At 36.8% G+C, this 26856-nt stretch overlaps 33 non-coding genes across 33 annotated transcripts; all 33 read right to left on the reverse strand.

Annotated features, from left to right (window-relative positions):
• Positions 1-306: 306 nt before the first annotated feature.
• On the reverse strand, positions 307-379 carry Trnaf-gaa (transfer RNA phenylalanine (anticodon GAA)). Its single transcript has one exon. It is a non-coding gene; the product is annotated as a tRNA-Phe (tRNA).
• Positions 380-997: 618 nt separating this feature from the next.
• Trnaf-gaa (transfer RNA phenylalanine (anticodon GAA)) lies at positions 998-1070 on the reverse strand. Its single transcript has one exon. It is a non-coding gene; the product is annotated as a tRNA-Phe (tRNA).
• Positions 1071-1688: 618 nt separating this feature from the next.
• Trnaf-gaa (transfer RNA phenylalanine (anticodon GAA)) lies at positions 1689-1761 on the reverse strand. Its single transcript has one exon. It is a non-coding gene; the product is annotated as a tRNA-Phe (tRNA).
• A 1309-nt stretch (positions 1762-3070) lies between these two features.
• On the reverse strand, positions 3071-3143 carry Trnaf-gaa (transfer RNA phenylalanine (anticodon GAA)). Its single transcript has one exon. It is a non-coding gene; the product is annotated as a tRNA-Phe (tRNA).
• A 1309-nt stretch (positions 3144-4452) lies between these two features.
• On the reverse strand, positions 4453-4525 carry Trnaf-gaa (transfer RNA phenylalanine (anticodon GAA)). The gene has a single exon. It is a non-coding gene; the product is annotated as a tRNA-Phe (tRNA).
• Positions 4526-5840: 1315 nt separating this feature from the next.
• Trnaf-gaa (transfer RNA phenylalanine (anticodon GAA)) lies at positions 5841-5913 on the reverse strand. Its single transcript has one exon. It is a non-coding gene; the product is annotated as a tRNA-Phe (tRNA).
• Positions 5914-6531: 618 nt separating this feature from the next.
• Positions 6532-6604, reverse strand: Trnaf-gaa (transfer RNA phenylalanine (anticodon GAA)). Its single transcript has one exon. It is a non-coding gene; the product is annotated as a tRNA-Phe (tRNA).
• A 618-nt stretch (positions 6605-7222) lies between these two features.
• Positions 7223-7295, reverse strand: Trnaf-gaa (transfer RNA phenylalanine (anticodon GAA)). Its single transcript has one exon. It is a non-coding gene; the product is annotated as a tRNA-Phe (tRNA).
• A 618-nt stretch (positions 7296-7913) lies between these two features.
• Trnaf-gaa (transfer RNA phenylalanine (anticodon GAA)) lies at positions 7914-7986 on the reverse strand. The gene has a single exon. It is a non-coding gene; the product is annotated as a tRNA-Phe (tRNA).
• A 618-nt stretch (positions 7987-8604) lies between these two features.
• Trnaf-gaa (transfer RNA phenylalanine (anticodon GAA)) lies at positions 8605-8677 on the reverse strand. The gene has a single exon. It is a non-coding gene; the product is annotated as a tRNA-Phe (tRNA).
• A 618-nt stretch (positions 8678-9295) lies between these two features.
• On the reverse strand, positions 9296-9368 carry Trnaf-gaa (transfer RNA phenylalanine (anticodon GAA)). Its single transcript has one exon. It is a non-coding gene; the product is annotated as a tRNA-Phe (tRNA).
• A 618-nt stretch (positions 9369-9986) lies between these two features.
• On the reverse strand, positions 9987-10059 carry Trnaf-gaa (transfer RNA phenylalanine (anticodon GAA)). Its single transcript has one exon. It is a non-coding gene; the product is annotated as a tRNA-Phe (tRNA).
• Positions 10060-10677: 618 nt separating this feature from the next.
• On the reverse strand, positions 10678-10750 carry Trnaf-gaa (transfer RNA phenylalanine (anticodon GAA)). Its single transcript has one exon. It is a non-coding gene; the product is annotated as a tRNA-Phe (tRNA).
• A 618-nt stretch (positions 10751-11368) lies between these two features.
• On the reverse strand, positions 11369-11441 carry Trnaf-gaa (transfer RNA phenylalanine (anticodon GAA)). Its single transcript has one exon. It is a non-coding gene; the product is annotated as a tRNA-Phe (tRNA).
• Positions 11442-12059: 618 nt separating this feature from the next.
• Positions 12060-12132, reverse strand: Trnaf-gaa (transfer RNA phenylalanine (anticodon GAA)). Its single transcript has one exon. It is a non-coding gene; the product is annotated as a tRNA-Phe (tRNA).
• Positions 12133-12750: 618 nt separating this feature from the next.
• Trnaf-gaa (transfer RNA phenylalanine (anticodon GAA)) lies at positions 12751-12823 on the reverse strand. The gene has a single exon. It is a non-coding gene; the product is annotated as a tRNA-Phe (tRNA).
• Positions 12824-13441: 618 nt separating this feature from the next.
• Trnaf-gaa (transfer RNA phenylalanine (anticodon GAA)) lies at positions 13442-13514 on the reverse strand. The gene has a single exon. It is a non-coding gene; the product is annotated as a tRNA-Phe (tRNA).
• Positions 13515-14132: 618 nt separating this feature from the next.
• On the reverse strand, positions 14133-14205 carry Trnaf-gaa (transfer RNA phenylalanine (anticodon GAA)). Its single transcript has one exon. It is a non-coding gene; the product is annotated as a tRNA-Phe (tRNA).
• Positions 14206-14823: 618 nt separating this feature from the next.
• Positions 14824-14896, reverse strand: Trnaf-gaa (transfer RNA phenylalanine (anticodon GAA)). The gene has a single exon. It is a non-coding gene; the product is annotated as a tRNA-Phe (tRNA).
• Positions 14897-15514: 618 nt separating this feature from the next.
• On the reverse strand, positions 15515-15587 carry Trnaf-gaa (transfer RNA phenylalanine (anticodon GAA)). Its single transcript has one exon. It is a non-coding gene; the product is annotated as a tRNA-Phe (tRNA).
• A 618-nt stretch (positions 15588-16205) lies between these two features.
• Trnaf-gaa (transfer RNA phenylalanine (anticodon GAA)) lies at positions 16206-16278 on the reverse strand. The gene has a single exon. It is a non-coding gene; the product is annotated as a tRNA-Phe (tRNA).
• Positions 16279-16896: 618 nt separating this feature from the next.
• Positions 16897-16969, reverse strand: Trnaf-gaa (transfer RNA phenylalanine (anticodon GAA)). Its single transcript has one exon. It is a non-coding gene; the product is annotated as a tRNA-Phe (tRNA).
• A 618-nt stretch (positions 16970-17587) lies between these two features.
• On the reverse strand, positions 17588-17660 carry Trnaf-gaa (transfer RNA phenylalanine (anticodon GAA)). The gene has a single exon. It is a non-coding gene; the product is annotated as a tRNA-Phe (tRNA).
• Positions 17661-18282: 622 nt separating this feature from the next.
• Trnaf-gaa (transfer RNA phenylalanine (anticodon GAA)) lies at positions 18283-18355 on the reverse strand. Its single transcript has one exon. It is a non-coding gene; the product is annotated as a tRNA-Phe (tRNA).
• A 622-nt stretch (positions 18356-18977) lies between these two features.
• Trnaf-gaa (transfer RNA phenylalanine (anticodon GAA)) lies at positions 18978-19050 on the reverse strand. The gene has a single exon. It is a non-coding gene; the product is annotated as a tRNA-Phe (tRNA).
• A 622-nt stretch (positions 19051-19672) lies between these two features.
• On the reverse strand, positions 19673-19745 carry Trnaf-gaa (transfer RNA phenylalanine (anticodon GAA)). Its single transcript has one exon. It is a non-coding gene; the product is annotated as a tRNA-Phe (tRNA).
• A 618-nt stretch (positions 19746-20363) lies between these two features.
• Positions 20364-20436, reverse strand: Trnaf-gaa (transfer RNA phenylalanine (anticodon GAA)). Its single transcript has one exon. It is a non-coding gene; the product is annotated as a tRNA-Phe (tRNA).
• A 618-nt stretch (positions 20437-21054) lies between these two features.
• Positions 21055-21127, reverse strand: Trnaf-gaa (transfer RNA phenylalanine (anticodon GAA)). The gene has a single exon. It is a non-coding gene; the product is annotated as a tRNA-Phe (tRNA).
• A 618-nt stretch (positions 21128-21745) lies between these two features.
• Trnaf-gaa (transfer RNA phenylalanine (anticodon GAA)) lies at positions 21746-21818 on the reverse strand. Its single transcript has one exon. It is a non-coding gene; the product is annotated as a tRNA-Phe (tRNA).
• Positions 21819-22436: 618 nt separating this feature from the next.
• Positions 22437-22509, reverse strand: Trnaf-gaa (transfer RNA phenylalanine (anticodon GAA)). The gene has a single exon. It is a non-coding gene; the product is annotated as a tRNA-Phe (tRNA).
• A 622-nt stretch (positions 22510-23131) lies between these two features.
• Positions 23132-23204, reverse strand: Trnaf-gaa (transfer RNA phenylalanine (anticodon GAA)). The gene has a single exon. It is a non-coding gene; the product is annotated as a tRNA-Phe (tRNA).
• A 622-nt stretch (positions 23205-23826) lies between these two features.
• Trnaf-gaa (transfer RNA phenylalanine (anticodon GAA)) lies at positions 23827-23899 on the reverse strand. Its single transcript has one exon. It is a non-coding gene; the product is annotated as a tRNA-Phe (tRNA).
• A 622-nt stretch (positions 23900-24521) lies between these two features.
• On the reverse strand, positions 24522-24594 carry Trnaf-gaa (transfer RNA phenylalanine (anticodon GAA)). The gene has a single exon. It is a non-coding gene; the product is annotated as a tRNA-Phe (tRNA).
• Between the last annotated feature and the right edge of the window lie 2262 nt (positions 24595-26856).

Consider the following 26856-nt stretch of genomic DNA (forward strand, 5'->3'; position numbering starts at 1 on the left):
GAGAAGAAAACAGTTAGTCTTTCGTCGACGTTATCTGTCAACATCCGTGATTGACTTGACATCATAAAGAATCATCGCCAACGTTACCAAGTTAGATTAACGAACAGCGGTTGATCATTATAAAGACATCACCGTTCAGCTGGTAAATGTGTGTTTTCTTCTCTCGTATCATGTGCACTGTTTCTGCAATCTGACATGCCATTAGTATAGTTACATCCAGTCATTCTATGGAGAAAAGTTTCTTTGGATTATCTTGCAAAAGTGGTGAGTAGCAAAAAATATCCTGCCAGCCGCCGGATTGTTCCGTGCCGGAACCCGGGATTGAACCGGGGGCCTTTAGATCTTCAGTCTAACGCTCTCCCAACTGAGCTATTCCGGCTGACATGGATTGTTCGGCAATTAGGTGCATTTATAGCAACTGAGCTGTTAGACCAATGATATAATTACATGAAACTGAAAGTGCATGTGCATGTGCAAATTAAGAAAATTATTTTCTGGTGTTGAAAATTGTATGGATGGCTGAGGAATAAATTTAGAAATAGTTATAGATACCAGTATAGTTTCAAACACGTGTTTGTTCTTCGAATATTTATCATTCATTTCTATGTGAAAAAGTCCGTGTATATTAACATTAAGATTTTAGCTTTAATAAAAGAAAGGGAAAACAAAAGACGTTTTCTTCTTCCAAGAAGAGAAGAAAACAGTTAGTCTTTCGTCGACGTTATCTGTCAACATCCGTGATTGACTTGACATCATAAAGAATCATCGCCAACGTTACCAAGTTAGATTAACGAACAGCGGTTGATCATTATAAAGACATCACCGTTCAGCTGGTAAATGTGTGTTTTCTTCTCTCGTATCATGTGCACTGTTTCTGCAATCTGACATGCCATTAGTATAGTTACATCTAGTCATTCTATGGAGAAAAGTTTCTTTGGATTATCTTGCAAAAGTGGTGAGTAGCAAAAAATATCCTGCCAGCCGCCGGATTGTTCCGTGCCGGAACCCGGGATTGAACCGGGGGCCTTTAGATCTTCAGTCTAACGCTCTCCCAACTGAGCTATTCCGGCTGACATGGATTGTTCGGCAATTAGGTGCATTTATAGCAACTGAGCTGTTAGACCAATGATATAATTACATGAAACTGAAAGTGCATGTGCATGTGCAAATTAAGAAAATTATTTTCTGGTGTTGAAAATTGTATGGATGGCTGAGGAATAAATTTAGAAATAGTTATAGATACCAGTATAGTTTCAAACACGTGTTTGTTCTTAGAATATTTATCATTCATTTCTATGTGAAAAAGTCCGTGTATATTAACATTAAGATTTTAGCTTTAATAAAAGAAAGGGAAAACAAAAGACGTTTTCTTCTTCCAAGAAGAGAAGAAAACAGTTAGTCTTTCGTCGACGTTATCTGTCAACATCCGTGATTGACTTGACATCATAAAGAATCATCGCCAACGTTACCAAGTTAGATTAACGAACAGCGGTTGATCATTATAAAGACATCACCGTTCAGCTGGTAAATGTGTGTTTTCTTCTCTCGTATCATGTGCACTGTTTCTGCAATCTGACATGCCATTAGTATAGTTACATCCAGTCATTCTATGGAGAAAAGTTTCTTTGGATTATCTTGCAAAAGTGGTGAGTAGCAAAAAATATCCTGCCAGCCGCCGGATTGTTCCGTGCCGGAACCCGGGATTGAACCGGGGGCCTTTAGATCTTCAGTCTAACGCTCTCCCAACTGAGCTATTCCGGCTGACATGGATTGTTCGGCAATTAAGTGCATTTATAGCAACTGAGCTGTTAGACCAATGATATAATTACATGAAACTGAAAGTGCATGTGCATGTGCAAATTAAGAAAATTATTTTCTGGTGTTGAAAATTGTATGGATGGCTGAGGAATAAATTTAGAAATAGTTATAGATACCAGTATAGTTTCAAACACGTGTTTGTTCTTAGAATATTTATCATTCATTTCTATGTGAAAAAGTCCGTGTATATTAACATTAAGATTTTAGCTTTAATAAAAGAAAGGGAAAACAAAAGACGTTTTCTTCTTCCAAGAAGAGAAGAAAACAGTTAGTCTTTCGTCGACGTTATCTGTCAACATCCGTGATTGACTTGACATCATAAAGAATCATCGCCAACGTTACCAAGTTAGATTAACGAACAGCGGTTGATCATTATAAAGACATCACCGTTCAGCTGGTAAATGTGTGTTTTCTTCTCTCGTATCATGTGCACTGTTTCTGCAATCTGACATGCCATTAGTATAGTTACATCCAGTCATTCTATGGAGAAAAGTTTCTTTGGATTATCTTGCAAAAGTGGTGAGTAGCAAAAAATATCCTGCCAGCCGCCGGATTGTTCCGTGCCGGAACCCGGGATTGAACCGGGGGCCTTTAGATCTTCAGTCTAACGCTCTCCCAACTGAGCAATTCCGGCTGACATGGATTGTTCGGCAATTAGGTGCATTTATAGCAACTGAGCTGTTAGACCAATGATATAATTACATGAAACTGAAAGTGCATGTGCATGTGCAAATTAAGAAAATTATTTTCTGGTGTTGAAAATTGTATGGATGGCTGAGGAATAAATTTAGAAATAGTTATAGATACCAGTATAGTTTCAAACACGTGTTTGTTCTTAGAATATTTATCATTCATTTCTATGTGAAAAAGTCCGTGTATATTAACATTAAGATTTTAGCTTTAATAAAAGAAAGGGAAAACAAAAGACGTTTTCTTCTTCCAAGAAGAGAAGAAAACAGTTAGTCTTTCGTCGACGTTATCTGTCAACATCCGTGATTGACTTGACATCATAAAGAATCATCGCCAACGTTACCAAGTTAGATTAACGAACAGCGGTTGATCATTATAAAGACATCACCGTTCAGCTGGTAAATGTGTGTTTTCTTCTCTCGTATCATGTGCACTGTTTCTGCAATCTGACATGCCATTAGTATAGTTACATCTAGTCATTCTATGGAGAAAAGTTTCTTTGGATTATCTTGCAAAAGTGGTGAGTAGCAAAAAATATCCTGCCAGCCGCCGGATTGTTCCGTGCCGGAACCCGGGATTGAACCGGGGGCCTTTAGATCTTCAGTCTAACGCTCTCCCAACTGAGCTATTCCGGCTGACATGGATTGTTCGGCAATTAGGTGCATTTATAGCAACTGAGCTGTTAGACCAATGATATAATTACATGAAACTGAAAGTGCATGTGCATGTGCAAATTAAGAAAATTATTTTCTGGTGTTGAAAATTGTATGGATGGCTGAGGAATAAATTTAGAAATAGTTATAGATACCAGTATAGTTTCAAACACGTGTTTGTTCTTAGAATATTTATCATTCATTTCTATGTGAAAAAGTCCGTGTATATTAACATTAAGATTTTAGCTTTAATAAAAGAAAGGGAAAACAAAAGACGTTTTCTTCTTCCAAGAAGAGAAGAAAACAGTTAGTCTTTCGTCGACGTTATCTGTCAACATCCGTGATTGACTTGACATCATAAAGAATCATCGCCAACGTTACCAAGTTAGATTAACGAACAGCGGTTGATCATTATAAAGACATCACCGTTCAGCTGGTAAATGTGTGTTTTCTTCTCTCGTATCATGTGCACTGTTTCTGCAATCTGACATGCCATTAGTATAGTTACATCCAGTCATTCTATGGAGAAAAGTTTCTTTGGATTATCTTGCAAAAGTGGTGAGTAGCAAAAAATATCCTGCCAGCCGCCGGATTGTTCCGTGCCGGAACCCGGGATTGAACCGGGGGCCTTTAGATCTTCAGTCTAACGCTCTCCCAACTGAGCAATTCCGGCTGACATGGATTGTTCGGCAATTAGGTGCATTTATAGCAACTGAGCTGTTAGACCAATGATATAATTACATGAAACTGAAAGTGCATGTGCATGTGCAAATTAAGAAAATTATTTTCTGGTGTTGAAAATTGTATGGATGGCTGAGGAATAAATTTAGAAATAGTTATAGATACCAGTATAGTTTCAAACACGTGTTTGTTCTTAGAATATTTATCATTCATTTCTATGTGAAAAAGTCCGTGTATATTAACATTAAGATTTTAGCTTTAATAAAAGAAAGGGAAAACAAAAGACGTTTTCTTCTTCCAAGAAGAGAAGAAAACAGTTAGTCTTTCGTCGACGTTATCTGTCAACATCCGTGATTGACTTGACATCATAAAGAATCATCGCCAACGTTACCAAGTTAGATTAACGAACAGCGGTTGATCATTATAAAGACATCACCGTTCAGCTGGTAAATGTGTGTTTTCTTCTCTCGTATCATGTGCACTGTTTCTGCAATCTGACATGCCATTAGTATAGTTACATCTAGTCATTCTATGGAGAAAAGTTTCTTTGGATTATCTTGCAAAAGTGGTGAGTAGCAAAAAATATCCTGCCAGCCGCCGGATTGTTCCGTGCCGGAACCCGGGATTGAACCGGGGGCCTTTAGATCTTCAGTCTAACGCTCTCCCAACTGAGCTATTCCGGCTGACATGGATTGTTCGGCAATTAGGTGCATTTATAGCAACTGAGCTGTTAGACCAATGATATAATTACATGAAACTGAAAGTGCATGTGCATGTGCAAATTAAGAAAATTATTTTCTGGTGTTGAAAATTGTATGGATGGCTGAGGAATAAATTTAGAAATAGTTATAGATACCAGTATAGTTTCAAACACGTGTTTGTTCTTAGAATATTTATCATTCATTTCTATGTGAAAAAGTCCGTGTATATTAACATTAAGATTTTAGCTTTAATAAAAGAAAGGGAAAACAAAAGACGTTTTCTTCTTCCAAGAAGAGAAGAAAACAGTTAGTCTTTCGTCGACGTTATCTGTCAACATCCGTGATTGACTTGACATCATAAAGAATCATCGCCAACGTTACCAAGTTAGATTAACGAACAGCGGTTGATCATTATAAAGACATCACCGTTCAGCTGGTAAATGTGTGTTTTCTTCTCTCGTATCATGTGCACTGTTTCTGCAATCTGACATGCCATTAGTATAGTTACATCCAGTCATTCTATGGAGAAAAGTTTCTTTGGATTATCTTGCAAAAGTGGTGAGTAGCAAAAAATATCCTGCCAGCCGCCGGATTGTTCCGTGCCGGAACCCGGGATTGAACCGGGGGCCTTTAGATCTTCAGTCTAACGCTCTCCCAACTGAGCAATTCCGGCTGACATGGATTGTTCGGCAATTAGGTGCATTTATAGCAACTGAGCTGTTAGACCAATGATATAATTACATGAAACTGAATTTCAAAGTGCATGTGCATGTGCAAATTAAGAAAATTATTTTCTGGTGTTGAAAATTGTATGGATGGCTGAGGAATAAATTTAGAAATAGTTATAGATACCAGTATAGTTTCAAACACGTGTTTGTTCTTAGAATATTTATCATTCATTTCTATGTGAAAAAGTCCGTGTATATTAACATTAAGATTTTAGCTTTAATAAAAGAAAGGGAAAACAAAAGACGTTTTCTTCTTCCAAGAAGAGAAGAAAACAGTTAGTCTTTCGTCGACGTTATCTGTCAACATCCGTGATTGACTTGACATCATAAAGAATCATCGCCAACGTTACCAAGTTAGATTAACGAACAGCGGTTGATCATTATAAAGACATCACCGTTCAGCTGGTAAATGTGTGTTTTCTTCTCTCGTATCATGTGCACTGTTTCTGCAATCTGACATGCCATTAGTATAGTTACATCCAGTCATTCTATGGAGAAAAGTTTCTTTGGATTATCTTGCAAAAGTGGTGAGTAGCAAAAAATATCCTGCCAGCCGCCGGATTGTTCCGTGCCGGAACCCGGGATTGAACCGGGGGCCTTTAGATCTTCAGTCTAACGCTCTCCCAACTGAGCTATTCCGGCTGACATGGATTGTTCGGCAATTAGGTGCATTTATAGCAACTGAGCTGTTAGACCAATGATATAATTACATGAAACTGAAAGTGCATGTGCATGTGCAAATTAAGAAAATTATTTTCTGGTGTTGAAAATTGTATGGATGGCTGAGGAATAAATTTAGAAATAGTTATAGATACCAGTATAGTTTCAAACACGTGTTTGTTCTTAGAATATTTATCATTCATTTCTATGTGAAAAAGTCCGTGTATATTAACATTAAGATTTTAGCTTTAATAAAAGAAAGGGAAAACAAAAGACGTTTTCTTCTTCCAAGAAGAGAAGAAAACAGTTAGTCTTTCGTCGACGTTATCTGTCAACATCCGTGATTGACTTGACATCATAAAGAATCATCGCCAACGTTACCAAGTTAGATTAACGAACAGCGGTTGATCATTATAAAGACATCACCGTTCAGCTGGTAAATGTGTGTTTTCTTCTCTCGTATCATGTGCACTGTTTCTGCAATCTGACATGCCATTAGTATAGTTACATCCAGTCATTCTATGGAGAAAAGTTTCTTTGGATTATCTTGCAAAAGTGGTGAGTAGCAAAAAATATCCTGCCAGCCGCCGGATTGTTCCGTGCCGGAACCCGGGATTGAACCGGGGGCCTTTAGATCTTCAGTCTAACGCTCTCCCAACTGAGCTATTCCGGCTGACATGGATTGTTCGGCAATTAGGTGCATTTATAGCAACTGAGCTGTTAGACCAATGATATAATTACATGAAACTGAAAGTGCATGTGCATGTGCAAATTAAGAAAATTATTTTCTGGTGTTGAAAATTGTATGGATGGCTGAGGAATAAATTTAGAAATAGTTATAGATACCAGTATAGTTTCAAACACGTGTTTGTTCTTAGAATATTTATCATTCATTTCTATGTGAAAAAGTCCGTGTATATTAACATTAAGATTTTAGCTTTAATAAAAGAAAGGGAAAACAAAAGACGTTTTCTTCTTCCAAGAAGAGAAGAAAACAGTTAGTCTTTCGTCGACGTTATCTGTCAACATCCGTGATTGACTTGACATCATAAAGAATCATCGCCAACGTTACCAAGTTAGATTAACGAACAGCGGTTGATCATTATAAAGACATCACCGTTCAGCTGGTAAATGTGTGTTTTCTTCTCTCGTATCATGTGCACTGTTTCTGCAATCTGACATGCCATTAGTATAGTTACATCCAGTCATTCTATGGAGAAAAGTTTCTTTGGATTATCTTGCAAAAGTGGTGAGTAGCAAAAAATATCCTGCCAGCCGCCGGATTGTTCCGTGCCGGAACCCGGGATTGAACCGGGGGCCTTTAGATCTTCAGTCTAACGCTCTCCCAACTGAGCTATTCCGGCTGACATGGATTGTTCGGCAATTAGGTGCATTTATAGCAACTGAGCTGTTAGACCAATGATATAATTACATGAAACTGAAAGTGCATGTGCATGTGCAAATTAAGAAAATTATTTTCTGGTGTTGAAAATTGTATGGATGGCTGAGGAATAAATTTAGAAATAGTTATAGATACCAGTATAGTTTCAAACACGTGTTTGTTCTTAGAATATTTATCATTCATTTCTATGTGAAAAAGTCCGTGTATATTAACATTAAGATTTTAGCTTTAATAAAAGAAAGGGAAAACAAAAGACGTTTTCTTCTTCCAAGAAGAGAAGAAAACAGTTAGTCTTTCGTCGACGTTATCTGTCAACATCCGTGATTGACTTGACATCATAAAGAATCATCGCCAACGTTACCAAGTTAGATTAACGAACAGCGGTTGATCATTATAAAGACATCACCGTTCAGCTGGTAAATGTGTGTTTTCTTCTCTCGTATCATGTGCACTGTTTCTGCAATCTGACATGCCATTAGTATAGTTACATCCAGTCATTCTATGGAGAAAAGTTTCTTTGGATTATCTTGCAAAAGTGGTGAGTAGCAAAAAATATCCTGCCAGCCGCCGGATTGTTCCGTGCCGGAACCCGGGATTGAACCGGGGGCCTTTAGATCTTCAGTCTAACGCTCTCCCAACTGAGCTATTCCGGCTGACATGGATTGTTCGGCAATTAGGTGCATTTATAGCAACTGAGCTGTTAGACCAATGATATAATTACATGAAACTGAAAGTGCATGTGCATGTGCAAATTAAGAAAATTATTTTCTGGTGTTGAAAATTGTATGGATGGCTGAGGAATAAATTTAGAAATAGTTATAGATACCAGTATAGTTTCAAACACGTGTTTGTTCTTAGAATATTTATCATTCATTTCTATGTGAAAAAGTCCGTGTATATTAACATTAAGATTTTAGCTTTAATAAAAGAAAGGGAAAACAAAAGACGTTTTCTTCTTCCAAGAAGAGAAGAAAACAGTTAGTCTTTCGTCGACGTTATCTGTCAACATCCGTGATTGACTTGACATCATAAAGAATCATCGCCAACGTTACCAAGTTAGATTAACGAACAGCGGTTGATCATTATAAAGACATCACCGTTCAGCTGGTAAATGTGTGTTTTCTTCTCTCGTATCATGTGCACTGTTTCTGCAATCTGACATGCCATTAGTATAGTTACATCCAGTCATTCTATGGAGAAAAGTTTCTTTGGATTATCTTGCAAAAGTGGTGAGTAGCAAAAAATATCCTGCCAGCCGCCGGATTGTTCCGTGCCGGAACCCGGGATTGAACCGGGGGCCTTTAGATCTTCAGTCTAACGCTCTCCCAACTGAGCTATTCCGGCTGACATGGATTGTTCGGCAATTAGGTGCATTTATAGCAACTGAGCTGTTAGACCAATGATATAATTACATGAAACTGAAAGTGCATGTGCATGTGCAAATTAAGAAAATTATTTTCTGGTGTTGAAAATTGTATGGATGGCTGAGGAATAAATTTAGAAATAGTTATAGATACCAGTATAGTTTCAAACACGTGTTTGTTCTTAGAATATTTATCATTCATTTCTATGTGAAAAAGTCCGTGTATATTAACATTAAGATTTTAGCTTTAATAAAAGAAAGGGAAAACAAAAGACGTTTTCTTCTTCCAAGAAGAGAAGAAAACAGTTAGTCTTTCGTCGACGTTATCTGTCAACATCCGTGATTGACTTGACATCATAAAGAATCATCGCCAACGTTACCAAGTTAGATTAACGAACAGCGGTTGATCATTATAAAGACATCACCGTTCAGCTGGTAAATGTGTGTTTTCTTCTCTCGTATCATGTGCACTGTTTCTGCAATCTGACATGCCATTAGTATAGTTACATCCAGTCATTCTATGGAGAAAAGTTTCTTTGGATTATCTTGCAAAAGTGGTGAGTAGCAAAAAATATCCTGCCAGCCGCCGGATTGTTCCGTGCCGGAACCCGGGATTGAACCGGGGGCCTTTAGATCTTCAGTCTAACGCTCTCCCAACTGAGCTATTCCGGCTGACATGGATTGTTCGGCAATTAGGTGCATTTATAGCAACTGAGCTGTTAGACCAATGATATAATTACATGAAACTGAAAGTGCATGTGCATGTGCAAATTAAGAAAATTATTTTCTGGTGTTGAAAATTGTATGGATGGCTGAGGAATAAATTTAGAAATAGTTATAGATACCAGTATAGTTTCAAACACGTGTTTGTTCTTAGAATATTTATCATTCATTTCTATGTGAAAAAGTCCGTGTATATTAACATTAAGATTTTAGCTTTAATAAAAGAAAGGGAAAACAAAAGACGTTTTCTTCTTCCAAGAAGAGAAGAAAACAGTTAGTCTTTCGTCGACGTTATCTGTCAACATCCGTGATTGACTTGACATCATAAAGAATCATCGCCAACGTTACCAAGTTAGATTAACGAACAGCGGTTGATCATTATAAAGACATCACCGTTCAGCTGGTAAATGTGTGTTTTCTTCTCTCGTATCATGTGCACTGTTTCTGCAATCTGACATGCCATTAGTATAGTTACATCCAGTCATTCTATGGAGAAAAGTTTCTTTGGATTATCTTGCAAAAGTGGTGAGTAGCAAAAAATATCCTGCCAGCCGCCGGATTGTTCCGTGCCGGAACCCGGGATTGAACCGGGGGCCTTTAGATCTTCAGTCTAACGCTCTCCCAACTGAGCTATTCCGGCTGACATGGATTGTTCGGCAATTAGGTGCATTTATAGCAACTGAGCTGTTAGACCAATGATATAATTACATGAAACTGAAAGTGCATGTGCATGTGCAAATTAAGAAAATTATTTTCTGGTGTTGAAAATTGTATGGATGGCTGAGGAATAAATTTAGAAATAGTTATAGATACCAGTATAGTTTCAAACACGTGTTTGTTCTTAGAATATTTATCATTCATTTCTATGTGAAAAAGTCCGTGTATATTAACATTAAGATTTTAGCTTTAATAAAAGAAAGGGAAAACAAAAGACGTTTTCTTCTTCCAAGAAGAGAAGAAAACAGTTAGTCTTTCGTCGACGTTATCTGTCAACATCCGTGATTGACTTGACATCATAAAGAATCATCGCCAACGTTACCAAGTTAGATTAACGAACAGCGGTTGATCATTATAAAGACATCACCGTTCAGCTGGTAAATGTGTGTTTTCTTCTCTCGTATCATGTGCACTGTTTCTGCAATCTGACATGCCATTAGTATAGTTACATCCAGTCATTCTATGGAGAAAAGTTTCTTTGGATTATCTTGCAAAAGTGGTGAGTAGCAAAAAATATCCTGCCAGCCGCCGGATTGTTCCGTGCCGGAACCCGGGATTGAACCGGGGGCCTTTAGATCTTCAGTCTAACGCTCTCCCAACTGAGCTATTCCGGCTGACATGGATTGTTCGGCAATTAGGTGCATTTATAGCAACTGAGCTGTTAGACCAATGATATAATTACATGAAACTGAAAGTGCATGTGCATGTGCAAATTAAGAAAATTATTTTCTGGTGTTGAAAATTGTATGGATGGCTGAGGAATAAATTTAGAAATAGTTATAGATACCAGTATAGTTTCAAACACGTGTTTGTTCTTAGAATATTTATCATTCATTTCTATGTGAAAAAGTCCGTGTATATTAACATTAAGATTTTAGCTTTAATAAAAGAAAGGGAAAACAAAAGACGTTTTCTTCTTCCAAGAAGAGAAGAAAACAGTTAGTCTTTCGTCGACGTTATCTGTCAACATCCGTGATTGACTTGACATCATAAAGAATCATCGCCAACGTTACCAAGTTAGATTAACGAACAGCGGTTGATCATTATAAAGACATCACCGTTCAGCTGGTAAATGTGTGTTTTCTTCTCTCGTATCATGTGCACTGTTTCTGCAATCTGACATGCCATTAGTATAGTTACATCCAGTCATTCTATGGAGAAAAGTTTCTTTGGATTATCTTGCAAAAGTGGTGAGTAGCAAAAAATATCCTGCCAGCCGCCGGATTGTTCCGTGCCGGAACCCGGGATTGAACCGGGGGCCTTTAGATCTTCAGTCTAACGCTCTCCCAACTGAGCTATTCCGGCTGACATGGATTGTTCGGCAATTAGGTGCATTTATAGCAACTGAGCTGTTAGACCAATGATATAATTACATGAAACTGAAAGTGCATGTGCATGTGCAAATTAAGAAAATTATTTTCTGGTGTTGAAAATTGTATGGATGGCTGAGGAATAAATTTAGAAATAGTTATAGATACCAGTATAGTTTCAAACACGTGTTTGTTCTTAGAATATTTATCATTCATTTCTATGTGAAAAAGTCCGTGTATATTAACATTAAGATTTTAGCTTTAATAAAAGAAAGGGAAAACAAAAGACGTTTTCTTCTTCCAAGAAGAGAAGAAAACAGTTAGTCTTTCGTCGACGTTATCTGTCAACATCCGTGATTGACTTGACATCATAAAGAATCATCGCCAACGTTACCAAGTTAGATTAACGAACAGCGGTTGATCATTATAAAGACATCACCGTTCAGCTGGTAAATGTGTGTTTTCTTCTCTCGTATCATGTGCACTGTTTCTGCAATCTGACATGCCATTAGTATAGTTACATCCAGTCATTCTATGGAGAAAAGTTTCTTTGGATTATCTTGCAAAAGTGGTGAGTAGCAAAAAATATCCTGCCAGCCGCCGGATTGTTCCGTGCCGGAACCCGGGATTGAACCGGGGGCCTTTAGATCTTCAGTCTAACGCTCTCCCAACTGAGCTATTCCGGCTGACATGGATTGTTCGGCAATTAGGTGCATTTATAGCAACTGAGCTGTTAGACCAATGATATAATTACATGAAACTGAAAGTGCATGTGCATGTGCAAATTAAGAAAATTATTTTCTGGTGTTGAAAATTGTATGGATGGCTGAGGAATAAATTTAGAAATAGTTATAGATACCAGTATAGTTTCAAACACGTGTTTGTTCTTAGAATATTTATCATTCATTTCTATGTGAAAAAGTCCGTGTATATTAACATTAAGATTTTAGCTTTAATAAAAGAAAGGGAAAACAAAAGACGTTTTCTTCTTCCAAGAAGAGAAGAAAACAGTTAGTCTTTCGTCGACGTTATCTGTCAACATCCGTGATTGACTTGACATCATAAAGAATCATCGCCAACGTTACCAAGTTAGATTAACGAACAGCGGTTGATCATTATAAAGACATCACCGTTCAGCTGGTAAATGTGTGTTTTCTTCTCTCGTATCATGTGCACTGTTTCTGCAATCTGACATGCCATTAGTATAGTTACATCCAGTCATTCTATGGAGAAAAGTTTCTTTGGATTATCTTGCAAAAGTGGTGAGTAGCAAAAAATATCCTGCCAGCCGCCGGATTGTTCCGTGCCGGAACCCGGGATTGAACCGGGGGCCTTTAGATCTTCAGTCTAACGCTCTCCCAACTGAGCTATTCCGGCTGACATGGATTGTTCGGCAATTAGGTGCATTTATAGCAACTGAGCTGTTAGACCAATGATATAATTACATGAAACTGAAAGTGCATGTGCATGTGCAAATTAAGAAAATTATTTTCTGGTGTTGAAAATTGTATGGATGGCTGAGGAATAAATTTAGAAATAGTTATAGATACCAGTATAGTTTCAAACACGTGTTTGTTCTTAGAATATTTATCATTCATTTCTATGTGAAAAAGTCCGTGTATATTAACATTAAGATTTTAGCTTTAATAAAAGAAAGGGAAAACAAAAGACGTTTTCTTCTTCCAAGAAGAGAAGAAAACAGTTAGTCTTTCGTCGACGTTATCTGTCAACATCCGTGATTGACTTGACATCATAAAGAATCATCGCCAACGTTACCAAGTTAGATTAACGAACAGCGGTTGATCATTATAAAGACATCACCGTTCAGCTGGTAAATGTGTGTTTTCTTCTCTCGTATCATGTGCACTGTTTCTGCAATCTGACATGCCATTAGTATAGTTACATCCAGTCATTCTATGGAGAAAAGTTTCTTTGGATTATCTTGCAAAAGTGGTGAGTAGCAAAAAATATCCTGCCAGCCGCCGGATTGTTCCGTGCCGGAACCCGGGATTGAACCGGGGGCCTTTAGATCTTCAGTCTAACGCTCTCCCAACTGAGCTATTCCGGCTGACATGGATTGTTCGGCAATTAGGTGCATTTATAGCAACTGAGCTGTTAGACCAATGATATAATTACATGAAACTGAAAGTGCATGTGCATGTGCAAATTAAGAAAATTATTTTCTGGTGTTGAAAATTGTATGGATGGCTGAGGAATAAATTTAGAAATAGTTATAGATACCAGTATAGTTTCAAACACGTGTTTGTTCTTAGAATATTTATCATTCATTTCTATGTGAAAAAGTCCGTGTATATTAACATTAAGATTTTAGCTTTAATAAAAGAAAGGGAAAACAAAAGACGTTTTCTTCTTCCAAGAAGAGAAGAAAACAGTTAGTCTTTCGTCGACGTTATCTGTCAACATCCGTGATTGACTTGACATCATAAAGAATCATCGCCAACGTTACCAAGTTAGATTAACGAACAGCGGTTGATCATTATAAAGACATCACCGTTCAGCTGGTAAATGTGTGTTTTCTTCTCTCGTATCATGTGCACTGTTTCTGCAATCTGACATGCCATTAGTATAGTTACATCCAGTCATTCTATGGAGAAAAGTTTCTTTGGATTATCTTGCAAAAGTGGTGAGTAGCAAAAAATATCCTGCCAGCCGCCGGATTGTTCCGTGCCGGAACCCGGGATTGAACCGGGGGCCTTTAGATCTTCAGTCTAACGCTCTCCCAACTGAGCTATTCCGGCTGACATGGATTGTTCGGCAATTAGGTGCATTTATAGCAACTGAGCTGTTAGACCAATGATATAATTACATGAAACTGAAAGTGCATGTGCATGTGCAAATTAAGAAAATTATTTTCTGGTGTTGAAAATTGTATGGATGGCTGAGGAATAAATTTAGAAATAGTTATAGATACCAGTATAGTTTCAAACACGTGTTTGTTCTTAGAATATTTATCATTCATTTCTATGTGAAAAAGTCCGTGTATATTAACATTAAGATTTTAGCTTTAATAAAAGAAAGGGAAAACAAAAGACGTTTTCTTCTTCCAAGAAGAGAAGAAAACAGTTAGTCTTTCGTCGACGTTATCTGTCAACATCCGTGATTGACTTGACATCATAAAGAATCATCGCCAACGTTACCAAGTTAGATTAACGAACAGCGGTTGATCATTATAAAGACATCACCGTTCAGCTGGTAAATGTGTGTTTTCTTCTCTCGTATCATGTGCACTGTTTCTGCAATCTGACATGCCATTAGTATAGTTACATCCAGTCATTCTATGGAGAAAAGTTTCTTTGGATTATCTTGCAAAAGTGGTGAGTAGCAAAAAATATCCTGCCAGCCGCCGGATTGTTCCGTGCCGGAACCCGGGATTGAACCGGGGGCCTTTAGATCTTCAGTCTAACGCTCTCCCAACTGAGCTATTCCGGCTGACATGGATTGTTCGGCAATTAGGTGCATTTATAGCAACTGAGCTGTTAGACCAATGATATAATTACATGAAACTGAAAGTGCATGTGCATGTGCAAATTAAGAAAATTATTTTCTGGTGTTGAAAATTGTATGGATGGCTGAGGAATAAATTTAGAAATAGTTATAGATACCAGTATAGTTTCAAACACGTGTTTGTTCTTAGAATATTTATCATTCATTTCTATGTGAAAAAGTCCGTGTATATTAACATTAAGATTTTAGCTTTAATAAAAGAAAGGGAAAACAAAAGACGTTTTCTTCTTCCAAGAAGAGAAGAAAACAGTTAGTCTTTCGTCGACGTTATCTGTCAACATCCGTGATTGACTTGACATCATAAAGAATCATCGCCAACGTTACCAAGTTAGATTAACGAACAGCGGTTGATCATTATAAAGACATCACCGTTCAGCTGGTAAATGTGTGTTTTCTTCTCTCGTATCATGTGCACTGTTTCTGCAATCTGACATGCCATTAGTATAGTTACATCCAGTCATTCTATGGAGAAAAGTTTCTTTGGATTATCTTGCAAAAGTGGTGAGTAGCAAAAAATATCCTGCCAGCCGCCGGATTGTTCCGTGCCGGAACCCGGGATTGAACCGGGGGCCTTTAGATCTTCAGTCTAACGCTCTCCCAACTGAGCTATTCCGGCTGACATGGATTGTTCGGCAATTAGGTGCATTTATAGCAACTGAGCTGTTAGACCAATGATATAATTACATGAAACTGAAAGTGCATGTGCATGTGCAAATTAAGAAAATTATTTTCTGGTGTTGAAAATTGTATGGATGGCTGAGGAATAAATTTAGAAATAGTTATAGATACCAGTATAGTTTCAAACACGTGTTTGTTCTTAGAATATTTATCATTCATTTCTATGTGAAAAAGTCCGTGTATATTAACATTAAGATTTTAGCTTTAATAAAAGAAAGGGAAAACAAAAGACGTTTTCTTCTTCCAAGAAGAGAAGAAAACAGTTAGTCTTTCGTCGACGTTATCTGTCAACATCCGTGATTGACTTGACATCATAAAGAATCATCGCCAACGTTACCAAGTTAGATTAACGAACAGCGGTTGATCATTATAAAGACATCACCGTTCAGCTGGTAAATGTGTGTTTTCTTCTCTCGTATCATGTGCACTGTTTCTGCAATCTGACATGCCATTAGTATAGTTACATCCAGTCATTCTATGGAGAAAAGTTTCTTTGGATTATCTTGCAAAAGTGGTGAGTAGCAAAAAATATCCTGCCAGCCGCCGGATTGTTCCGTGCCGGAACCCGGGATTGAACCGGGGGCCTTTAGATCTTCAGTCTAACGCTCTCCCAACTGAGCTATTCCGGCTGACATGGATTGTTCGGCAATTAGGTGCATTTATAGCAACTGAGCTGTTAGACCAATGATATAATTACATGAAACTGAAAGTGCATGTGCATGTGCAAATTAAGAAAATTATTTTCTGGTGTTGAAAATTGTATGGATGGCTGAGGAATAAATTTAGAAATAGTTATAGATACCAGTATAGTTTCAAACACGTGTTTGTTCTTAGAATATTTATCATTCATTTCTATGTGAAAAAGTCCGTGTATATTAACATTAAGATTTTAGCTTTAATAAAAGAAAGGGAAAACAAAAGACGTTTTCTTCTTCCAAGAAGAGAAGAAAACAGTTAGTCTTTCGTCGACGTTATCTGTCAACATCCGTGATTGACTTGACATCATAAAGAATCATCGCCAACGTTACCAAGTTAGATTAACGAACAGCGGTTGATCATTATAAAGACATCACCGTTCAGCTGGTAAATGTGTGTTTTCTTCTCTCGTATCATGTGCACTGTTTCTGCAATCTGACATGCCATTAGTATAGTTACATCCAGTCATTCTATGGAGAAAAGTTTCTTTGGATTATCTTGCAAAAGTGGTGAGTAGCAAAAAATATCCTGCCAGCCGCCGGATTGTTCCGTGCCGGAACCCGGGATTGAACCGGGGGCCTTTAGATCTTCAGTCTAACGCTCTCCCAACTGAGCTATTCCGGCTGACATGGATTGTTCGGCAATTAGGTGCATTTATAGCAACTGAGCTGTTAGACCAATGATATAATTACATGAAACTGAAAGTGCATGTGCATGTGCAAATTAAGAAAATTATTTTCTGGTGTTGAAAATTGTATGGATGGCTGAGGAATAAATTTAGAAATAGTTATAGATACCAGTATAGTTTCAAACACGTGTTTGTTCTTAGAATATTTATCATTCATTTCTATGTGAAAAAGTCCGTGTATATTAACATTAAGATTTTAGCTTTAATAAAAGAAAGGGAAAACAAAAGACGTTTTCTTCTTCCAAGAAGAGAAGAAAACAGTTAGTCTTTCGTCGACGTTATCTGTCAACATCCGTGATTGACTTGACATCATAAAGAATCATCGCCAACGTTACCAAGTTAGATTAACGAACAGCGGTTGATCATTATAAAGACATCACCGTTCAGCTGGTAAATGTGTGTTTTCTTCTCTCGTATCATGTGCACTGTTTCTGCAATCTGACATGCCATTAGTATAGTTACATCCAGTCATTCTATGGAGAAAAGTTTCTTTGGATTATCTTGCAAAAGTGGTGAGTAGCAAAAAATATCCTGCCAGCCGCCGGATTGTTCCGTGCCGGAACCCGGGATTGAACCGGGGGCCTTTAGATCTTCAGTCTAACGCTCTCCCAACTGAGCTATTCCGGCTGACATGGATTGTTCGGCAATTAGGTGCATTTATAGCAACTGAGCTGTTAGACCAATGATATAATTACATGAAACTGAAAGTGCATGTGCATGTGCAAATTAAGAAAATTATTTTCTGGTGTTGAAAATTGTATGGATGGCTGAGGAATAAATTTAGAAATAGTTATAGATACCAGTATAGTTTCAAACAGTCACGTGTTTGTTCTTAGAATATTTATCATTCATTTCTATGTGAAAAAGTCCGTGTATATTAACATTAAGATTTTAGCTTTAATAAAAGAAAGGGAAAACAAAAGACGTTTTCTTCTTCCAAGAAGAGAAGAAAACAGTTAGTCTTTCGTCGACGTTATCTGTCAACATCCGTGATTGACTTGACATCATAAAGAATCATCGCCAACGTTACCAAGTTAGATTAACGAACAGCGGTTGATCATTATAAAGACATCACCGTTCAGCTGGTAAATGTGTGTTTTCTTCTCTCGTATCATGTGCACTGTTTCTGCAATCTGACATGCCATTAGTATAGTTACATCCAGTCATTCTATGGAGAAAAGTTTCTTTGGATTATCTTGCAAAAGTGGTGAGTAGCAAAAAATATCCTGCCAGCCGCCGGATTGTTCCGTGCCGGAACCCGGGATTGAACCGGGGGCCTTTAGATCTTCAGTCTAACGCTCTCCCAACTGAGCTATTCCGGCTGACATGGATTGTTCGGCAATTAGGTGCATTTATAGCAACTGAGCTGTTAGACCAATGATATAATTACATGAAACTGAAAGTGCATGTGCATGTGCAAATTAAGAAAATTATTTTCTGGTGTTGAAAATTGTATGGATGGCTGAGGAATAAATTTAGAAATAGTTATAGATACCAGTATAGTTTCAAACAGTCACGTGTTTGTTCTTAGAATATTTATCATTCATTTCTATGTGAAAAAGTCCGTGTATATTAACATTAAGATTTTAGCTTTAATAAAAGAAAGGGAAAACAAAAGACGTTTTCTTCTTCCAAGAAGAGAAGAAAACAGTTAGTCTTTCGTCGACGTTATCTGTCAACATCCGTGATTGACTTGACATCATAAAGAATCATCGCCAACGTTACCAAGTTAGATTAACGAACAGCGGTTGATCATTATAAAGACATCACCGTTCAGCTGGTAAATGTGTGTTTTCTTCTCTCGTATCATGTGCACTGTTTCTGCAATCTGACATGCCATTAGTATAGTTACATCCAGTCATTCTATGGAGAAAAGTTTCTTTGGATTATCTTGCAAAAGTGGTGAGTAGCAAAAAATATCCTGCCAGCCGCCGGATTGTTCCGTGCCGGAACCCGGGATTGAACCGGGGGCCTTTAGATCTTCAGTCTAACGCTCTCCCAACTGAGCTATTCCGGCTGACATGGATTGTTCGGCAATTAGGTGCATTTATAGCAACTGAGCTGTTAGACCAATGATATAATTACATGAAACTGAAAGTGCATGTGCATGTGCAAATTAAGAAAATTATTTTCTGGTGTTGAAAATTGTATGGATGGCTGAGGAATAAATTTAGAAATAGTTATAGATACCAGTATAGTTTCAAACAGTCACGTGTTTGTTCTTAGAATATTTATCATTCATTTCTATGTGAAAAAGTCCGTGTATATTAACATTAAGATTTTAGCTTTAATAAAAGAAAGGGAAAACAAAAGACGTTTTCTTCTTCCAAGAAGAGAAGAAAACAGTTAGTCTTTCGTCGACGTTATCTGTCAACATCCGTGATTGACTTGACATCATAAAGAATCATCGCCAACGTTACCAAGTTAGATTAACGAACAGCGGTTGATCATTATAAAGACATCACCGTTCAGCTGGTAAATGTGTGTTTTCTTCTCTCGTATCATGTGCACTGTTTCTGCAATCTGACATGCCATTAGTATAGTTACATCCAGTCATTCTATGGAGAAAAGTTTCTTTGGATTATCTTGCAAAAGTGGTGAGTAGCAAAAAATATCCTGCCAGCCGCCGGATTGTTCCGTGCCGGAACCCGGGATTGAACCGGGGGCCTTTAGATCTTCAGTCTAACGCTCTCCCAACTGAGCTATTCCGGCTGACATGGATTGTTCGGCAATTAGGTGCATTTATAGCAACTGAGCTGTTAGACCAATGATATAATTACATGAAACTGAAAGTGCATGTGCATGTGCAAATTAAGAAAATTATTTTCTGGTGTTGAAAATTGTATGGATGGCTGAGGAATAAATTTAGAAATAGTTATAGATACCAGTATAGTTTCAAACACGTGTTTGTTCTTAGAATATTTATCATTCATTTCTATGTGAAAAAGTCCGTGTATATTAACATTAAGATTTTAGCTTTAATAAAAGAAAGGGAAAACAAAAGACGTTTTCTTCTTCCAAGAAGAGAAGAAAACAGTTAGTCTTTCGTCGACGTTATCTGTCAACATCCGTGATTGACTTGACATCATAAAGAATCATCGCCAACGTTACCAAGTTAGATTAACGAACAGCGGTTGATCATTATAAAGACATCACCGTTCAGCTGGTAAATGTGTGTTTTCTTCTCTCGTATCATGTGCACTGTTTCTGCAATCTGACATGCCATTAGTATAGTTACATCCAGTCATTCTATGGAGAAAAGTTTCTTTGGATTATCTTGCAAAAGTGGTGAGTAGCAAAAAATATCCTGCCAGCCGCCGGATTGTTCCGTGCCGGAACCCGGGATTGAACCGGGGGCCTTTAGATCTTCAGTCTAACGCTCTCCCAACTGAGCTATTCCGGCTGACATGGATTGTTCGGCAATTAGGTGCATTTATAGCAACTGAGCTGTTAGACCAATGATATAATTACATGAAACTGAAAGTGCATGTGCATGTGCAAATTAAGAAAATTATTTTCTGGTGTTGAAAATTGTATGGATGGCTGAGGAATAAATTTAGAAATAGTTATAGATACCAGTATAGTTTCAAACACGTGTTTGTTCTTAGAATATTTATCATTCATTTCTATGTGAAAAAGTCCGTGTATATTAACATTAAGATTTTAGCTTTAATAAAAGAAAGGGAAAACAAAAGACGTTTTCTTCTTCCAAGAAGAGAAGAAAACAGTTAGTCTTTCGTCGACGTTATCTGTCAACATCCGTGATTGACTTGACATCATAAAGAATCATCGCCAACGTTACCAAGTTAGATTAACGAACAGCGGTTGATCATTATAAAGACATCACCGTTCAGCTGGTAAATGTGTGTTTTCTTCTCTCGTATCATGTGCACTGTTTCTGCAATCTGACATGCCATTAGTATAGTTACATCCAGTCATTCTATGGAGAAAAGTTTCTTTGGATTATCTTGCAAAAGTGGTGAGTAGCAAAAAATATCCTGCCAGCCGCCGGATTGTTCCGTGCCGGAACCCGGGATTGAACCGGGGGCCTTTAGATCTTCAGTCTAACGCTCTCCCAACTGAGCTATTCCGGCTGACATGGATTGTTCGGCAATTAGGTGCATTTATAGCAACTGAGCTGTTAGACCAATGATATAATTACATGAAACTGAAAGTGCATGTGCATGTGCAAATTAAGAAAATTATTTTCTGGTGTTGAAAATTGTATGGATGGCTGAGGAATAAATTTAGAAATAGTTATAGATACCAGTATAGTTTCAAACACGTGTTTGTTCTTAGAATATTTATCATTCATTTCTATGTGAAAAAGTCCGTGTATATTAACATTAAGATTTTAGCTTTAATAAAAGAAAGGGAAAACAAAAGACGTTTTCTTCTTCCAAGAAGAGAAGAAAACAGTTAGTCTTTCGTCGACGTTATCTGTCAACATCCGTGATTGACTTGACATCATAAAGAATCATCGCCAACGTTACCAAGTTAGATTAACGAACAGCGGTTGATCATTATAAAGACATCACCGTTCAGCTGGTAAATGTGTGTTTTCTTCTCTCGTATCATGTGCACTGTTTCTGCAATCTGACATGCCATTAGTATAGTTACATCCAGTCATTCTATGGAGAAAAGTTTCTTTGGATTATCTTGCAAAAGTGGTGAGTAGCAAAAAATATCCTGCCAGCCGCCGGATTGTTCCGTGCCGGAACCCGGGATTGAACCGGGGGCCTTTAGATCTTCAGTCTAACGCTCTCCCAACTGAGCTATTCCGGCTGACATGGATTGTTCGGCAATTAGGTGCATTTATAGCAACTGAGCTGTTAGACCAATGATATAATTACATGAAACTGAAAGTGCATGTGCATGTGCAAATTAAGAAAATTATTTTCTGGTGTTGAAAATTGTATGGATGGCTGAGGAATAAATTTAGAAATAGTTATAGATACCAGTATAGTTTCAAACACGTGTTTGTTCTTAGAATATTTATCATTCATTTCTATGTGAAAAAGTCCGTGTATATTAACATTAAGATTTTAGCTTTAATAAAAGAAAGGGAAAACAAAAGACGTTTTCTTCTTCCAAGAAGAGAAGAAAACAGTTAGTCTTTCGTCGACGTTATCTGTCAACATCCGTGATTGACTTGACATCATAAAGAATCATCGCCAACGTTACCAAGTTAGATTAACGAACAGCGGTTGATCATTATAAAGACATCACCGTTCAGCTGGTAAATGTGTGTTTTCTTCTCTCGTATCATGTGCACTGTTTCTGCAATCTGACATGCCATTAGTATAGTTACATCCAGTCATTCTATGGAGAAAAGTTTCTTTGGATTATCTTGCAAAAGTGGTGAGTAGCAAAAAATATCCTGCCAGCCGCCGGATTGTTCCGTGCCGGAACCCGGGATTGAACCGGGGGCCTTTAGATCTTCAGTCTAACGCTCTCCCAACTGAGCTATTCCGGCTGACATGGATTGTTCGGCAATTAGGTGCATTTATAGCAACTGAGCTGTTAGACCAATGATATAATTACATGAAACTGAAAGTGCATGTGCATGTGCAAATTAAGAAAATTATTTTCTGGTGTTGAAAATTGTATGGATGGCTGAGGAATAAATTTAGAAATAGTTATAGATACCAGTATAGTTTCAAACAGTCACGTGTTTGTTCTTAGAATATTTATCATTCATTTCTATGTGAAAAAGTCCGTGTATATTAACATTAAGATTTTAGCTTTAATAAAAGAAAGGGAAAACAAAAGACGTTTTCTTCTTCCAAGAAGAGAAGAAAACAGTTAGTCTTTCGTCGACGTTATCTGTCAACATCCGTGATTGACTTGACATCATAAAGAATCATCGCCAACGTTACCAAGTTAGATTAACGAACAGCGGTTGATCATTATAAAGACATCACCGTTCAGCTGGTAAATGTGTGTTTTCTTCTCTCGTATCATGTGCACTGTTTCTGCAATCTGACATGCCATTAGTATAGTTACATCCAGTCATTCTATGGAGAAAAGTTTCTTTGGATTATCTTGCAAAAGTGGTGAGTAGCAAAAAATATCCTGCCAGCCGCCGGATTGTTCCGTGCCGGAACCCGGGATTGAACCGGGGGCCTTTAGATCTTCAGTCTAACGCTCTCCCAACTGAGCTATTCCGGCTGACATGGATTGTTCGGCAATTAGGTGCATTTATAGCAACTGAGCTGTTAGACCAATGATATAATTACATGAAACTGAAAGTGCATGTGCATGTGCAAATTAAGAAAATTATTTTCTGGTGTTGAAAATTGTATGGATGGCTGAGGAATAAATTTAGAAATAGTTATAGATACCAGTATAGTTTCAAACAGTCACGTGTTTGTTCTTAGAATATTTATCATTCATTTCTATGTGAAAAAGTCCGTGTATATTAACATTAAGATTTTAGCTTTAATAAAAGAAAGGGAAAACAAAAGACGTTTTCTTCTTCCAAGAAGAGAAGAAAACAGTTAGTCTTTCGTCGACGTTATCTGTCAACATCCGTGATTGACTTGACATCATAAAGAATCATCGCCAACGTTACCAAGTTAGATTAACGAACAGCGGTTGATCATTATAAAGACATCACCGTTCAGCTGGTAAATGTGTGTTTTCTTCTCTCGTATCATGTGCACTGTTTCTGCAATCTGACATGCCATTAGTATAGTTACATCCAGTCATTCTATGGAGAAAAGTTTCTTTGGATTATCTTGCAAAAGTGGTGAGTAGCAAAAAATATCCTGCCAGCCGCCGGATTGTTCCGTGCCGGAACCCGGGATTGAACCGGGGGCCTTTAGATCTTCAGTCTAACGCTCTCCCAACTGAGCTATTCCGGCTGACATGGATTGTTCGGCAATTAGGTGCATTTATAGCAACTGAGCTGTTAGACCAATGATATAATTACATGAAACTGAAAGTGCATGTGCATGTGCAAATTAAGAAAATTATTTTCTGGTGTTGAAAATTGTATGGATGGCTGAGGAATAAATTTAGAAATAGTTATAGATACCAGTATAGTTTCAAACAGTCACGTGTTTGTTCTTAGAATATTTATCATTCATTTCTATGTGAAAAAGTCCGTGTATATTAACATTAAGATTTTAGCTTTAATAAAAGAAAGGGAAAACAAAAGACGTTTTCTTCTTCCAAGAAGAGAAGAAAACAGTTAGTCTTTCGTCGACGTTATCTGTCAACATCCGTGATTGACTTGACATCATAAAGAATCATCGCCAACGTTACCAAGTTAGATTAACGAACAGCGGTTGATCATTATAAAGACATCACCGTTCAGCTGGTAAATGTGTGTTTTCTTCTCTCGTATCATGTGCACTGTTTCTGCAATCTGACATGCCATTAGTATAGTTACATCCAGTCATTCTATGGAGAAAAGTTTCTTTGGATTATCTTGCAAAAGTGGTGAGTAGCAAAAAATATCCTGCCAGCCGCCGGATTGTTCCGTGCCGGAACCCGGGATTGAACCGGGGGCCTTTAGATCTTCAGTCTAACGCTCTCCCAACTGAGCTATTCCGGCTGACATGGATTGTTCGGCAATTAGGTGAATTAAACATATTAAAGCATATACGAAAGAACTGGTTACCGGAACTTCGGATTTACCAAAACAGGTAATTCAGATATGACAAACAGGCAAAATGTACCCTGTTTTTTTTTTAATTATGTGCAGTTTTTTTTAATGTATGTCAAAAAGTGTTCTACAATGATTAAAAGTCATTCAGCTTTTATTTGATATAAACAGTACCTAATATATTCTGCATATTTTAAAAGTTACACTCATACGTAGGATCTATTTTGTGTTAAATATGTACTACTTTCTAGTATGTGCTTTCTGGCCGGGCCCGAATAAGTGGTGTTATACCTAACGGATCTTTTCTTTCGGCCATTTACTCATATAAACATCCACCTTTATTATGACAAACTTTATAGTATAGTATAGTATAGTAAGTTCAAAGATTGATGAATACCTTTTGAAAATAGTACAAAATTAATTTAACAAGTTTTTTATCAGTACAATGTCAAATTCAAATGATAGTAGATTCATTTAGGGACCTCATTTGTGGGTACTGGACTGGTTATCCGTCAACTGGAATCCTATATTCCGAAGAAACAATCACCTATAAAATACATACATACGACAATATGAATTAAATCTTATAATGTAGCTGATGGCTACTATATATCAATTCGAGCTACACATTTGTCAAATGTTTTTGTATGCGATATTATTATTTAAAGTTGTTCTTACATTCCATGACACATATAGCAGCTAACACAAGAGACTTTTAATTAATGATATTATTTATACATTCAGTAGATTTTGGCAAAATTATTGTATCGATACTTTCTGTACAGAGTCAGGAATATTACGTTTTCCATCAGATTTGTTTGCTGATATAGTGGAGCGGTAGATTTTGTAAGGTTTTGTGGATTTCTCCTTTTTTTTAATTTTATCTTTGAGTTCTGTATTGTTGTTAGTTGTTAAAACAGATAGGTTTTTTTTCAAAATTAATAAAACAAATGTGTTTTAACCCCTTCTTTTGCACTGTTTATGCTAGCTATTTTGCTGGTTACACATATTCATATAGACTCATTCTTCTGTAGAATATTTTTCATTTTTTATTCATGACATATGCACTTTCATTTTAAACTTTAAAAACAATAAGAAGAAATAATACCGTTTGTGTACAAGATAGGTTTTGATAATATACAAACAACTTTTCAGTTTCGTATAATATAGAACAAATTATATCTGCATAAAGTATACTTTTTGTATTAATAGGAAAAACTATGCCATAATTCACCAACGTGATATTTTCCTCGCTATTAGATATGTAAGATGCTAAAAGTAAATGAATGATTTTGAAAAATACAGTAAAAAAATGTTCCCAAATTTAAAAAAATGGTGTGCAGTTTCAAAAGTTGTTAGCAGTTTTTTTTTTCAAAATCGTGCGTACAATTTTTCAGATGTGTGCACAACAGATTAAATCCCCGGCAAACGAAAATATTTCTATTTACTTTGCACTGAAAAAATGACATATACACTTTCCTTTTAAACTTTAAAAATAATAAGAAAAAAAGTATACAAACGAAACTATGGTACAAAAAACTTCATTTAGTCTTATCGCATTTCTGGATCCACCTACATACAAATACTGTATTTATCCAACATATTCCAGTTTAAAAAAAAATGTCACTTTCAGGTGACTAATATTAAAGTGTAATATGTCAACAAAGCCAATGAATTAAAAACGTTTCGTCTTTCGTCTACTATTCAATAAAAAGAAAACTTATATCAGAGGTCAACAAAATAGTTCGTTCTAAATGAATTGCAACTCTACAAATCGCAATATTTATTTTTAAACAGCTTACTGACTGAACCGAGGAACTGCAAAAACAAGCGAGAGTACAAATTAAGAACAAAAATTTGACCTTATTTTCTATAGAGTTGATCAGGGACATAGAATCACTTATATAAATAATCCTTATTGCATATTATTCAAGTGAACGATCTTTTGGTTTATTTCAAAAGAAGAACCGACGAAGGCGTTTCCACCTATCTAAAAATAACATTGATCAGAAAACAAAAATAAAGAAACATAAAAACATACGTTTTTTTTAAAAGTCAAACTACGGTGTATTTCTTTTTTTAGGCAAATACGAAAGAAAAAAAAAATTGAGAGGAAATAAGTGTGTACCATCTGATTTCAAATACTAGGAAGAAAACATCAAAACACAGTAAAAAAACACAAAGTCAAAATAGATAATATTTGTAAATAAA

This window comes from Mytilus trossulus, chromosome 10, assembly GCF_036588685.1.
Source record: "Mytilus trossulus isolate FHL-02 chromosome 10, PNRI_Mtr1.1.1.hap1, whole genome shotgun sequence".
NCBI classification, from domain to species: domain Eukaryota; kingdom Metazoa; phylum Mollusca; class Bivalvia; order Mytilida; family Mytilidae; genus Mytilus; species Mytilus trossulus.